The following is a 15,000-nucleotide window of genomic DNA, read 5'->3' on the forward strand; positions in this document are numbered from 1 at the left end:
ATCATTAATCATCCATACTATGATTGATAGGGAATCAATACTCCAGGAAATACAAAAATACCAAGCAATATGAACTGAATGGAAAGATAGAGTCCACTGATGAGAAAATTGACAGCAGAATCCATCAAAAATAATATTTGGATTGTCTTTCAGTTCCCTTTTATTTGATGCCACATAACTGAACCTCAAACAGCTTACATGTAACTTGTAATGTCTAAGATTAAGTAGTACCACTGTTACACTGAAAGGGAACTATTATATATTTACTTATAATTTATGAAGTACAGGGATTTCAGTGCGGTACACATATTAACAGTTATCACTATTTTCAATATGTGTTATTTACTCCTGTTTTTGGGCAATGTCAGGGTTAAATCCTGAGGTCACTAAGTGATCAGATAATTATACTCTGTACCACTTTCCGGTTGATTAGCTGCTAGAAAATAAAACTTGCATCTCTTCTAATTATATTCTTCTGACCTTTAGATTTAAACAAAGCGGTATGTCACTTGAGATTGGTTACAAAAAACCAATTCTTTTTTCGATCTCAAATTAAGAATAATACAATTCTGTTGAATTGAATTAGTAAATGAAAAGAAAAATAGACAATGAACCAGAAATATGTTCTTTAACAAACTAAGTGGATGAACTAATGGCAATTTAATGTTGTAACTTTCCTGCATTCATATTATGATAATTTTGCTGTAGCAGCATGAAAAATTATACACAAAAATTACGTTGTAAAATTGGGCTCCTGGTTCAACAACATGCAGTGTTGCAGTTTTGATAAGTTAACTTTAAAGCTGTTTGCCAGTTAAAAGTAATTAAAGATGATATTCTTGTCATGCCCAGATGTAATTTAATCAAGCATATTTTCTATTCGTTTTCTTTCTCCTTGGTTGCTAATTGATAATCACAACAAATGCCTTTTGTGTAGGCTGTGCCTACTATTTTATTGCATAAATGTCAATCAACTTCTGAATGATTCAAATGTCACGTTCACTAGTTCTAATACTTGTAGTTACTCAAAAGGAATTTCTCACTTTTGCTTATAAGAAGTTGAAAACTGAACAGAGATAAAACACGATTTCTTCCGTGAAAGACTTATCTGTTGTTTAATACCATGACTGTGTTCTTGTGGCTTTTGGTAAGCAGCTATGGTTTTACAACAGGGTTACCAACCCAACTTTTTAATAAACATGTCACTCTTCAGTACTCATAAATTAATAATAAATATTAACAAGTCTTGGAAATTAAAAAGATTTGTAAACATGGACAACATAGTTTCAGTTTTCTAACTTTTGTGTGGTTTATAGATATACAAACAGAACCTATTATGATAAAACATCTTCAGTAACTTACATGGTTTGCGTTGTTGTGGCTTTTCCGGCATTGAGCTTGTTGCCTGGGTGGGAACACCAGAAAGGAAGGTCATCATGCGTTGGCCAAGTGTGGCAAAATGACTGAGAGCCAAATATTTTCCTGTCCGGCCTGTCACCTAACTCAGTCAGTAAGTATTTATCAAACCACCTTTATTAAGCTAAGATGGGCAGCTCTTTCCCAGACAGGCTCTTATCAATCTGTCTGGTGTTACATAGGTCCGCTCATGGAAGAATTGTTTCATCACCCTGGAATGTAAATGTCCCATTCCTGACCTGTACACATGATTTCAGGTTGTTATTACATGCACAATGTACATATATACAAAATGTACCTATAGAGGGGGAAATTGCATGTATGGTGTATTTTTCTTATCTTGATTTACATTTTACATGTATGTCTGGACAGACAGGTGCTCAGTATGGTATGGAAAATGCAGCCAAATGTTGTAGAAGCTCACTGCCTGACTCCTGGGACAACATGGCTTTCAGTGGTATTTTTCTTTGGTGAGACAAACATTCTACTTATTGTTGTTTTTTTTAATAAATGACACTATTTTCTATGAGGTTCCTTTATTAAGAATTCTTGATTTACGGCATCATTTAGTCTGAGGTGTCAGCTGAATTGGCCGCAAAAGGCAAAAGTTTTAAAATATTATTATGCTGGCAAAGGTGTGAACATGGTTCTAGAAAAATTGTATACATGCCAAATAATATCCGGTTTCTCTGTACGTACCTACTCTTTAAAAAAAAGTTTTTCTGTGGTTTTAAAAACCAGTTTTGATGTGCTAAAGCAATAAGTTCCCTTAAAGTCAGACAATTCAGGCCACGTAGTCACAAGACACCCGCAGTTCACCATTCAGTTTATCCGCAAATGCATCTGGCACTTGTAATTGTAATTTCTAAAAATGTACTCTGAAGTCTCTCAGCTTTCTTCCAGTCTTCAGTAGTAGGAATGTTTTCATTTGAAAAGCAGAGGAACTAAGATTAATTTAAAAAAAACAAAAACCTTCTTGTGTATGGGAGTAAAGGAAGTTTGTAACTGATAATGCCATAATTGAGATAAAAGAAGATTACTAGTGGCAGCGAGACTCTTGTTTGCAGATACAGTATGTTGAAAATAAGCTTATGGTTAGGAACCAAACCATTTGGAGTCATCCATTTTCATTTGATTTTCACCAGTATGGTCTGGGTTGACAGAATTTAAACTCTACATTACAATAGAACATTGTCATAAATTAGTGCATGATGTCACAAGAATTGAGACACATGTACCATATTTGAAAGAAAAAAAAGGAAACTTGATTGTAGTTGCTTAGTTTTCAAGCATACTTAGCAATCAATCAAAATTGTTGTAAACTAGTGTTCTGTGTGACAGTAAATCAAGCAGCACTTCTAATAAAGCCAGGGCTGCCATGGTCCTGAAAAGTCAGGGAAAATCAGATTTTTGTTTAAGGTCAGAGAAAATTCAGGAACTTTTGTATCAGGTCAGGGAATTTCTAAATCCCTGTTCAAAGTCAGTATAAAGTCAGGGAATTTTATCTCTAGGTTGCTGCAAATTATTTTTACATTGTTTTGTATACTGCAGTCAAGGCAATTTAATTTGTTTTAAAAATTACCTGTAAACCATCCTAAATTTTGTTAATTCATGGCCAAAAAAATCATCCTGCACAGTCAGTGAAAATAGCTTTACAGTCAGTAAAGAACCAGGAAAAAGGGACTCAGGGAATTTTGTCTATTCCATTAAGTGGCAACCCTGAAAGGAGAAATCAAAAGCAGGGAAATAATGTTTACATAGAGAATGTAAATATAAACAAGCTGCATATTTCATTTATTTTATTGGTTAGAAGCAAAATAGTTTCAGTGTTCTTTCATGCATGAAATGATGCATGTATACAGTATCTTCCCCTCCCCCCTCCCCCCCATAATTTTATGTTTCTCCTTGAGCATGCCAATCCCTGTCTATCCCTGGTATTTTATCCTGTTTTAGCACTAAGAATTTTTAAGGTTTAATTGCAAATATTGCTGTTAATGTTACTCATTCTTCACTAATGGTTTTTAATTTCTGTCCAAATTACTTTCAGCACACTGAGGTGGAGACCATAACACTGAAGTGCTAGACACACCATGGCAGCATGCATGAAGCTGCATCATAAGCTGGAAACAACACTAGAAGCCTACAGTGCCACTCTACTCCTCAAACAGGTAATTACAACTTGAACTTCATGACACTGTAAAATCTGTCCACCCCAGGTATACATGTAGCTTGGGGTCTCCTCTTAATAACCCACAGAGTGTACATCTGTTGCTGCTGCTGGGCAGGGTCCAGTTTCAAGCCTTTTAGTCTGAACTGGTTGTACCTGTATACTCTGACCATACACGACATTTGCAGATACAGTTGAATCCATTTTTTTTAAAGCCTCAGTTGTTCCAACCTAGTCCCCTCATTGTTTGAAGCAATTTTTAGCTCTCTTGGCAAATCTTTAGTAGAAATTTATCCTTGATTTTTTTAGCTCCAGATTTTCCATTCTCCCAGCTGGTTCAAAAAAAAAAAAAATCAAGATTGCATAGAGCTTACTTTCAAAATTACAGCAAAATTTTGGTGATATGTAGATTCTGCAGAAGGTTTCTGTGAATGTAGGCTACTTTCTTTTCACCTTGGGGACCAAAGCAGTTTAAACTTCTGAAAAATACTACAGGTCTTATAAGTTAAACCACTCATTTGGCTTCTCTTGATTAAGCAAATATACATTAATGCAGCTAATGAACTGTATAATATCTTTATGAACTACTTTTCTCTGGATATAATACTACCATGGATATCCTTTTGCAATCCCTGTCAGAAGTTTATTGCAAAAAGGCCACTTTATTCCTTGAAACAGGAATGTCGCATTTAAGATACAGGTTAAGGTTTCAACTCAACAGTTCTCTTTTTTGTTTCTCAAAGTAACACGTATAGCAATGCTTCCTTTTAAAGGAAAGTCTCAGTGATTGGAGCACTTTCTTCCCAATTCTCTGTCTCTGTGATGACATCATCACAGCTTAATTCTCGAGAGGCCTCCCATATTGCGAACACATCGTCATCAAAGTCCAGGATGGGAAACAGGGGCGGCTGGGGCACCGCCTTTTTCATGTCATTCTGTGAGCGCACTCGACGCAGATTTTCTCGCCATTTTTTGGCTTTTTCCTTTGGATCCCCGCACTGCAGATCATTCCAAAAGAAATTTGCTTTCCTTTCCATGGCTTGCAGTTTTTCTTCTAGCGCCATTTTACGAATGCCGCATTCACTGTAAAGAGAAACAACGTGTTTTTAATTTAAGGGAGTTTATCTATGTACCGTGGAGTTAATAATATTGAAATGAGTTGAAAGTTACTTTGCGCTAGGCAGTGGTGCGTTAGTTTGCTCGTGTATTAAAGCTAACTTACTGTACATCTTACTATGATACGATTACGAAAATGAGTTTTTAGGAAATTGAATTTTAAGACGTAGGTTTCCCCACAGATCCAAGATACATTGAATAGTCTCGCTCTGTCTACTTACACAGTGCAAAGGCCAAAAATACCCTTGCAGTAAATCTATTCTGTAAGAGTTGAATTTGAGTAGCTCTGTTTAAAATTCTTGCAGTTTTCCAGTCTCTTTTTTGCGTTTAGTTCTTTATACTCACATGATGTCAGACATCAGCATTTGGCGCTTTTCTAAAGCTTGCTCCAGTCTACTCTCAGTGAGTTCTACTTGAGCCATCAGATGACTTCTGGTGTTTCTCGTCATCTTTCCTTTTTCTTCTGCTGCTCTTTGTCGCTGCTTGCATAACTCCACAGTGCTCCTGTGTGGAGACATGGAAACAGTTAGCATGCCAATTGCAAAGTTATTTAGCATTTTCTTGTGCAAACTTGTAACTTCAATGTAGAACACGAGACCCGTTGTTGTTTCGAAGTCGAATTTTTATTATAAACTAGAAAAGACGGGACACAGAACGATGGTTTTACTTGATAAATGGGCGGAAAAAAATTGCACACGTCTAGTGAACAAAGTTCAATCACAATTCTTACCTTGTAGTTTCAATATCTTCTTCAATTATTCTGATTGTTTCATGCAAATTGCAGAGTTCATTTTCCATTTTTCTCCTGGAGGAAAAACAAACATATCTGTTATCCGCAAAAAAAAAAAAAAAAAAAAAAACCCGCAAGAAATAACTGAAGAAAACTAACCTAACAAGCAGCTATAACGATTCTCACCTGGACTTGACTTTTCTTTGCTTGGAACCAAAACAGTTTAAACGTCTGAAGAATTGTAAAACACCCATAATCACAAATTTGAGAATAAAATATCAGACTAAAATTTAACGCGCAACTTGCACAGTGTTTTTCAACTGAATGTGTCTGCGTACGTTGAGTGACTATTGTGATGTGTTTAACACGACGCGCGCGCGCTCGTGCTCGCGCAAGTTAAGGTGATTGCCATTCCCCAAAAAATTTTGGGTTGAAAACGTAAAACCTTTTACAACACTAGTGTCATTTCTGAAGGGGTAAATCGAACGATTTTAATTCTGCACAGCATATATGTATTGCTGTGAGAATATGAGAACATAAGAGGAATTAAGAAAGCCTCACGGCGGCTCTCGTGAATGTGCCCTGTTATCTGAAGGAAATAGGGCGTTCTTTTACGCATAACTTGTACGAGCGTAAAAGGAAAGGGAAAGGAAAGGAGAGGCAAGTAACCACTGAGCAATGAAAGTTGACTTAACTTTCTTTGCTATTTTGGACAATTTTCTGTTCAAATTTTCGTTAAACGTGGATATCGCAATTACTTGGTTTTGGAAAGGTGGTCCGAAAAATCTATCTTTCTTCAGCGTTTCGTCGGCAAACCTGTTTCAATCTGGCGCAGGTCAAGAATTACCACTGTGTTTACTTCTACGCGACCTTCGAAATCGAAAAATACCCAGCAACAATGAAGTTTGGCTTGACTGTCTGCTACGTGTATAACGTAATCCTAACCAAGATGAAACTCTTTCGATTATATTAAACACAAATTTGCATGTTTAAAATTTAACGGTTTATTTATTTTTTATTCTATTTTCAGTGACACGCTTCATCCTGATGTCAAGAGTGAGGTGAAAATGACAACTGTCAGGAGAAAGCAACAGTTTGAATCAAAGTTATACTGTGAAATTGTTTTCTCTCGTCAAGAGTGATATCACACTACTAGTGCTATTTCAATTCGAGTTAATTTCTAACTTGCAATGGAAATTTTCTTGTTTGCTAAGGTAGGTTTTCAGTATCATCTCGCTTTTCCTTACAAATTGCAGATTTAAAGAGTTTTGCTGAAATTGAGAAGGAAGTCGGAAAAAATGTCAACTTCAGGTGTGAATAAGTAGACTGTTCACAGCCCTCTATTTTCTCATATTTTAATTCGATCGTTGAACCCGCGGAGAGAAAGAGAGTCTGAACAAACCACAAGACAGTGTTTTTTTTTATTATTTTTTTAAGTGTTTGAGAGCCTGCATGAAAGAGAATTTGAAATTAATGTTAAGAAATTGTTGGTGAACCATTTCATTTTGTCTAAGAATACTGAATTGCATGTTGTACACAAATAACGGTTCTTTATTTTAAACAACTAAATTTTTCTAGCCAGAGGTCGACTTCAAGACTTTCTGGAGGCGAACTTGAATTGTCACTAGGAGAAAACGTTTACAACAGACCAGTAAAGTAAAACAGTTACTGCAGTTTGTGGAAGCTCTGTTGTAGAAGAACTTCATATGTAATAAAGACTACAATAAAGCGACTCTTCTCCGATCATAATTTCCACGTGATTGGCACCATCTCTCTATGGTCTTTTTCGAAAATTAAAACAAAAAAAAACCAGAGAAATCAAGGAACTATATTCTCAAAAAGCCTAACTATAGAGCGTTTTCACTCACGTGGTCAGGAGCCATGCAAATTTATTGAAACAAAAGGAAGTGTTTACATAAGAAAAGAGTTCAATTCCCACAGGATTGGTTTGGTACACCAACATGGCCGCCATTTCATTATTTTGGAACACCAATATGGCTGCCGTGACGTCATGTGAAAACGCTCTATAACAAACATATCAACAAACATTAACTAACTTAATTAACACCCTCCCCTCCCCCCCTCTTGCTGGCAGCCTGATGATGAAATCGTTCCTCGCTAATTTCGATTCACCTCTGAAACTCTTTGTAGACGGAATCAGCGCCGAACTGAAGTGAGAATTTTAATATTTTGTTTGTATAACCGAATTTTGATTAAACTGACAAAGTAAGTGTGTTGTATGTAATGGCCGGATTTATACTACAGACGGACCATCCGTCTGAGATGAAACTTGGACAAAAAACGATAGTACTTCCGATAATTCGTCTGTGTATAAATACGGGAAAACACGGATCATCCGTCTAGATGGATTATCCACGAAAGTTCGTGGGTCAAGAGGAACTATCACGATAATTTGTCTGGACGGATGATCCGTCTGTAGAAAGAAGCCCCAGATTACCATTAAGAGTATCTTTACTATTCGGATTTATGGCAAATAGCGATTGCCGCCTCTGCTTATTGGCTACTTGGGGATTTGTGCCATCAGTTCAGTTTTTCACTGAATCGCGTTTCACAATTATTCTGTTAAGTGTAAATATAGGGCGTGTACTCGATATTTGCACCACTTACATGGCGAAATTATATTAGCTCTAAATTAGTTTTTTGATTTAATTTGTCACGAGATGTTACTCGTATGTTTCTTTATTTTCTGTTTTTTTCTTCCTTTTGACGTACACAATTTCAGTTAAATCAAAGTAAGATCACACTGTGTATTTACTAAGGAAAGAAAGTGAAAAGAAAACCAAAGATGAATCAAGAAAAATAAGACAGTTTGTCAACAGCAAACTTGAAAATATTTCGTCGATAATATGCTGTCTTTATTTCTCTTTTATTCCGTTCACCTAAACACTTCTGACAACTAGCGATTCTGTAGTCTTGTTTTGTTAATTTTTTCTTAATAATCTTCACGTTTTTTTTCCCTTCAATTCGTAGAAAAAATAGTTTAAAAAAATTCTCTCTCTAATCTGAAAAAAGCAGAACTTTTTCGGACGCTCCCACCGTCGAGGTAAAATGATTTTACATGTAAACATGTTTCCATTGCTTTATCGTCAATTCAATCTCTTATTTTTCAAGTTGAAACCATTGAATACGAACTGGGAACATATGTGAGGTAGATAAGTGCTGTATCGTATGACTTCACATACAGTAACTATGTACTAAGCCTGCATGTGTACTAGGCACAGGCCAAGAGGTTAGACGGCAATTAATAACTGTCCTCAGGGGTATTTTCTTTCTAAGACAAATTGGACATAAATCATTTCAACTTGACGCGTGAAATCAAAACCGTCCTTCCTTGCTTGCGGTGCCTTTGTGTTGATTTATGATTTAGACTAAGTTGAGTTCTTCAGTTTTTCCGATAAGTTTAACGTACTCGAAAGGTTACATATGAGTTATGAAACCCAAGATATAAAGATATATTTCCTATAAACTAAGTGACTCAATAAATCTCATTAACTTTAGGAGCAGCATTGTTTTAATTAAGAACGTCTCACCAAAAGCCACTCTATATTAATATCTACAAAACCGTTATATGTTATTTATTTGAACAGGAGAGTTCAACCTGGGACTCGGAAATGGTTTTTGCAAAAGTGGGATATCTCTTTGTTCATGGCATTTGTAGAGACCTTTTTCAAGTACTAGTGCAAAATATCAAGTGAGTTCATGATGCTTTAAAATATACAGTGATATTAGCACGAGGACAAAGAGCGAGAAACACCTCTCGATATTCTGAACTTATAAGTTAAGCCTTTAACTCTTGAAACAAAACAACGCTTGCTCAAGTGTTTGAAGCACGTAGTCCTTTGTTTCATATAGTTATCAGTCAATTAAATAAACCGCCAGATAAACTGAATATTTGGCACTTAAAGCAATTTTCTCGAGTCTTCGTTCACGTTTTATCATGCAGAAACGTCAGAATTCTTTTAACAGGGATTATCTTCTCATTTTCACAAGATTTTTAAGCACTTTGGTGGAAATGCTTGTTTGGACACTGTCCACTGGCAATTAACAACCTCAATGTTCTGGAAAATTTTCAGCTATTTTAAACGCATTGTTTTGACGTAATTAATCATGTAATGAAACCGGTACGCCACTGAAAAGATAGAACATCACAAAAGAACAAAAGCCCTCAGCAGTTTTCTTTTGTCAAGAGAGAAATTTCACTTATTGCCCCAGTGTGACTTTAAAATGGTTCGTTTATGGCAATTTTGATAAAGTTATTGCCTTTGGTCTGAGTAAACATGCGAGTGTCATGATTCAAAACCTGTCTGGAGTAGCTGTGTCTTCTAAATGATAAATCTTCGAACTTGTTATCATTGAAAAATGTGATCATTAATTATTTCTATTTCTAGAATTGACATGGAATTGATACTTCAGGAAATACGAAAATTCTAAAACAACACGGAATCAAATAGAGAAACTGAGAAACCATTTGCAAGAATAAATGATAAAACGGTAAAACCCATAGACCGATAAATTAATGGTGACAACAACTAACCACCTGTCGAAAATATTGTCCTTGAAGATTGCTAATCGTGCCACATTCTCGATTGATGTGAGAAGCTATCAACGGCTATCGTAAAATGTAAGAAAATAGATGCCACATTTTATCAAGGTTAAAGATGTTTTTAACACACGTTTTTTGCAGTATCCGTTCATCATAGAATTAAACGTAACTTTATGAAGAACCACTTTTAATTCTGTTGAAATTCGGAAAGCATGGCACGTTGTTAACTGTAAGCCGAAAGTCATAATTTAGTTAGGGTGAGTAATCGTAAGGCAATAACAACTTTTTCTTGCGGTTTTCTACGGTTCTCTGGGAAACAAGCCATTTACAGTTTTGAACAAGCCGTTTCCATCTTGTAGAATTCGGTTATTTAAAAGACATAGCACTGAATGACAAACTGTCACACACGTAACAACATTTTGTATGTTGCGGTTAGTGTCCGCTCTGACTGTCCTCACTGGAAGCCTGTTCGTAGGCTAACAAAACCGAAGAATCGCAAGCATTTCGCACGAATTGCAGGCCTTCTACTCACGCTCCCTTAGACAGTAGCACTTTGTCTTCCCAGTGATCACTTCGAGCCTAGCGTGAAGGAGACATGAAGACAATTTTGTGTTGGCGGTAATTTTGAGTTTATTTTGCTTCGTAAGTGTTCTTAGAAGCTATTTTGAGGTATTGCCACCGTATGAAACTACATTTTGGCAATTGTGGAGTTAAACTGAAGTGGTGGTTTGTGGCTAAAAACCTTCGTAAGAGCATGTCAAGTCAAGTGTCATGATGTCCAACAAAATAAAGTTGAGGAAAGCTGCTGAACAAGGCTGATTCCCGAAAACAACGGAACTGCTGCATTTAGCTCTAGGAAAGTATGATTTAGCTTTATCATTTTTGTCAAAAAAAGTACGTTTACACTGTTCGTTTGTATTTCTTTCAATAGATTTTCCGTATCGATTTGAAATCGTGTTTCTCTGCCATATTCATGAGATAGTTCCATAAAAGAGTTGTTATGGGGGAGGGAGGATAGGGGAGGGGAGGGGTGTCAGTAGTAGGGCCCCCCTTTGCCTCGCACCAGAATGGCACTTTTAAAGTGCTTTGCTATTATTCCAGAAGAGTTATGGTACGGTTTACTTTAAGTAAAATGCTAAAGATAAATGTATAACTATTAACCGTTGCTGAAAAATGTTAAAATTCATTTTTAGGGAAAAAAGCCTGCAAATTTATAATGTTGTTTATAGCCAAGTGGCATTTTTTCCACAGTACACTTGTATAAAGCAAGTGCCAGTAAAATTATGGTTGAGATGTGCATTGAAATTCTCTCTGATTGTTCAGTCTTAAAACACAGCTTCAATTGCATTCTTTTTTTTAAGAAAAACGCTGGAAGACATCCTGCCTAAGTGTTTTAGGTGTACCCGTACTGTGGACAAACCTTAACTGAACTTTGAAACTACATACGTTGCCATGCCATGTAAACTATTGTCAGTGCATTGAAACTTTGGAATCTTATTGGGTAGAAATGTCACAATTGGTTTTGCTAGTTAGATAATTTTCTAATCAGTAAATGGGTACGTCTTCTCAAAGTGCTTTTGTGGAAACCATTGTTTGGATATCATCCAATTAGATTCAAAGGTTGGCAATTTTTCTCATAATTTTTGTGGCCTAGTTTGCTGTAAATTATTAATCTTTTCATAAAACAAGGAGACCACTAAAACTGAACAGCGATCATTAAAGATTTGAACATAATAATTATCTTTTATATGTACTTTAGAAAGAAATCTACATGTACAGTGGAATCTCAATTTTTCAAACCCTCATTTTTTTTCGAACCTCCCGATAACTCAAATCAAAGTTGTTTCCCTTTCCTCAGTCGAACACTGTAATTTTACCCCCAATACCTCAAAATATCCGATTTTTCAAACCAATTTTTGTTTCCCTTGGAGGTTCAAAAAATCGGGATTCCACTGTATGTTGCAAAAGTACTGCAATAAACAATTTACAGTAAGAAACGTGACAGAAATGTTCATATTTTCTGGTTATTTTGAGAACTTAGCAAAGAATTGCCGACATAAATATCATTTTGCATTCCTGTCTAGCTACGTTGATTCCGCTTTGGTTCTGTTGTGGTTAACGAGTCATTCTTTGAGGTGCCAAACAGTCTCTCATCATTAATCATCCATACTATGATTGATAAGGAATCGATACTCCAGGAAATACAAAAAACACCAAGCAATGTGAACTGAATGGAAAGATAGAGTCTACTCATGAGAAAATTGACAGCAGAACCCATCAAAAATAATATTTGGATTGTATTTCAGTTCCCTTTTATTTCATGCCACATAACAAACTCAAACAGCTTACATGTAACTTGTAATACTGGATAAGATTAAGTAGTACCACTGTTGCACTGAAAGGGAACTATTATATGTTTATTAATAATTTAATACAGGGATTTCGATGAAGTACTCATATTAACAGTTATCATTACATGTATTTTCAATACGTGTTATTTACTCCTGTTTTTGGGCAATGTCAGGGTTAAGTCCTGAGGTCACTAAGTGATCAGACAATTATGCTCTATACCGCTTTCCGGTTGATTAGCTACTAGAAAATAAAATGTGCATCTCGTGTAATTATATTCTTCTGACCTTTAGACCTGAACAATGCGGTTTTCTCTAAATAAGTGTCTTGGTCACTTGAGATTGGTTATACGAACAACCCATTCCTTTTCAATCTCAAATTAAGAATAGTACATTTCTGTTGAAGTAAAATTATTGATAAATGAAAAGAGGAATAGACAATGAACCAGAAGTATGTTCTTATTATAAGCAAACTAAGTGGATGAACTAATGGCAATTTAATGTTGTAACATTCCTACATTCACATTATGATAATTTTGCTGTAGCTGCATGAAAAATTATACACTAAAATTACGTTGTAAAATTGGGCTCCTGGTTCAACAACATGCAGTGTTACAGTTTTGATAAGTTAACTTTAAAGCTATTTGCCAGTTAAAAGTAATTAAAAACAATATTAATTGTCATGCCCAGAATGGAACTGTAATTCAATTATGCCTATTTTCTATTTGTTTCCTTTCTCTTTAGCAGCTATAATTGATAATCACAACAAATGCCTTTTGTGTAGGCTGCACTTAATGAAAAAGTCACATTCCATTGCTCACTTGTTCTAATACATGTAGTTTCTCAAAAAGGAGTTATCCAGTTCTAGCTGTCTGACGGTTGTGGCAAATTTCTCACTTTGCTTATGAGAAGATGAAAACTTAACAGTGATAAAACATGATTTCTTCCTTGAAAGACCTATCTGTTGTTTAATAGCACGACTGTGTTCTTGTGGCTTTTGGTAAGCAGCTATGGTTTTACAACATAGTTACCACTCTAACTCCTAATAAACATGTCACTCTTCAGTACTCATAATTAATAATTTACGAGTCTCAGAAATTAAAAAGACTCGTAAACATGAACAACATAGTTTGAGTTTTCTAACTTTTGTGTGGTTTATAGATAACAAGAAGATCTGTTAGATCTTATAACCGCACTTTTAAAATTTAACTGTTTTCTTAGTACTACAGTCGCAACGCAGTGCATATTCCAAAGCAATCTTTGATGATTCATTGATTACTGTAGACATCACAGCACTTGATCAACACAAACTCTATTATCGCACCATCAGTCGTAGCCGTTGTGACATCTCCGATGACGTAATAGTCTTAATCTGGAACTTTCTTCGGGATATGTATGGGCATGAAGATACGAACACTATTACAAACCGCTTTCTTTCTTTAAAGTCACGATTAAATTTAATTGTTTTTTTTCCCTTGAGTTAAGGGTTAGCAAAGAAGTCACACGAGTCACATAATTCAAGAATTGCGTTATCTACGGCTATCTTTAGTACGGTGGTTATTTCCCTATCAACGACGTAATCTTTGCACGTTCTGACACGTTCTTTGCTTGGCTTGCAAATATTTAATTTTCCTTCCGATCTATGAACTCGCTGCGATGAAACAGTCAAAGGATTTACTTCATTTGCCTAAAACCGCAAGAAATACTCGCAAAATTACAAATAAATTAATGACCGTCGCTTCTGCCGAAATAAACTTGCAAAGTAAACACGATCTTATTTGTCACGTAGCGAAAGTGAAAGCTGCAACGTCAGCGCATTCCATGGCTGACGTAATACCTTTTTTCAGCATATTTATTATTCCCTTTAAATCCAACGCTTTGATAAAACGAAAAGAAAATATATTTTACCCACAAAAAAGAAAACAATATCCGTAAAATTGTCTGTGTATTTATGTTTTAACAGCTTCTGGCGGAAAAACATCACACGTTACGTGACTCAAAGTTTGGCCGAGCGGAGGTCTGCGTCTGGTCACCGACAAAAAAAAAATAAATAATAAACCACGGGTAAACCTAGAACCGCGTTCGGCCCATGGCCGCGCGGTTAAAAACAGAACTTTAATGATAAAACATCTTCAGCAACTTGCATGGTTTGCATTGTTGTGGCTTTTCTGGGTAGTGAGCATGTTGCCTGAGTGGGAGTGCCGGGAAGGAAGGTCATGATGGGTTGGCCAAGTGTGGCAAAATGACTGAGAGCCAAATATTGTCTTGTCCGGCCTGTCACCTAACTCAGTCAGTAAGTATTTATCAAACCACCTTTATTAAGCTAGGATGGGCAGCTCTTTTCCAGACTGGCTCATATCAATCTGTCTGGCCCTACCAAGGTCAGCTCACGGTGTAATTATTGTTTTATACACCCTGGAATGTAAATGTCCCATTCCCATATGGTGACCTGCATACTTGATTTCAGGTTGTTATTACGTGGTACGTGTATTGTAGAGGTGGAAATTACATGTGCATGGTTTGCTCAGTTCTTGATTTTCATTTAATATCTGGACAGAGAGGAGCTCAGAATGGTATGGAAAATGCAGCCAAATGTTGTAGAAGCGCACTGCCTGTCACTTGGGACAACATTGCTTTCAGTGGCATTTTTCTTTGGTAA

The 15,000-nt window shown here is 36.0% G+C and overlaps 2 long non-coding RNA genes across 3 annotated transcripts in view; both read left to right on the plus strand.

The window, feature by feature from the left end:
* LOC145464910 (uncharacterized) overlaps positions 1–7,962 on the plus strand; it is a 12,198-nt gene extending 4,236 nt beyond the window's left edge. The window contains exons 2-4 of the long non-coding RNA XR_014041466.1: positions 1,789–1,886; positions 3,464–3,584; positions 6,460–7,962. This is a non-coding gene — a long non-coding RNA (uncharacterized LOC145464910). The remainder of the gene's footprint in view (positions 1–1,788; positions 1,887–3,463; positions 3,585–6,459) is intronic.
* A 6,608-nt stretch (positions 7,963–14,570) lies between these two features.
* Positions 14,571–15,000, plus strand: part of LOC145464933 (uncharacterized) — a 19,357-nt gene continuing 18,927 nt past the window's right edge. Inside the window, exons 1-2 of one of the 2 annotated variants that reach the window (XR_014041472.1) lie at positions 14,571–14,634; positions 14,899–14,996. This is a non-coding gene — a long non-coding RNA (uncharacterized LOC145464933). Of the gene's footprint in view, positions 14,635–14,898; positions 14,997–15,000 lie in introns of those variants that run through there. The other variant, XR_014041473.1, reaches the window with a different exon arrangement.

This window comes from Orbicella franksi, chromosome 13 (assembly GCF_964199315.1).
Source record: "Orbicella franksi chromosome 13, jaOrbFran1.1, whole genome shotgun sequence".
In the NCBI taxonomy this organism is placed as follows: domain Eukaryota; kingdom Metazoa; phylum Cnidaria; class Anthozoa; order Scleractinia; family Merulinidae; genus Orbicella; species Orbicella franksi.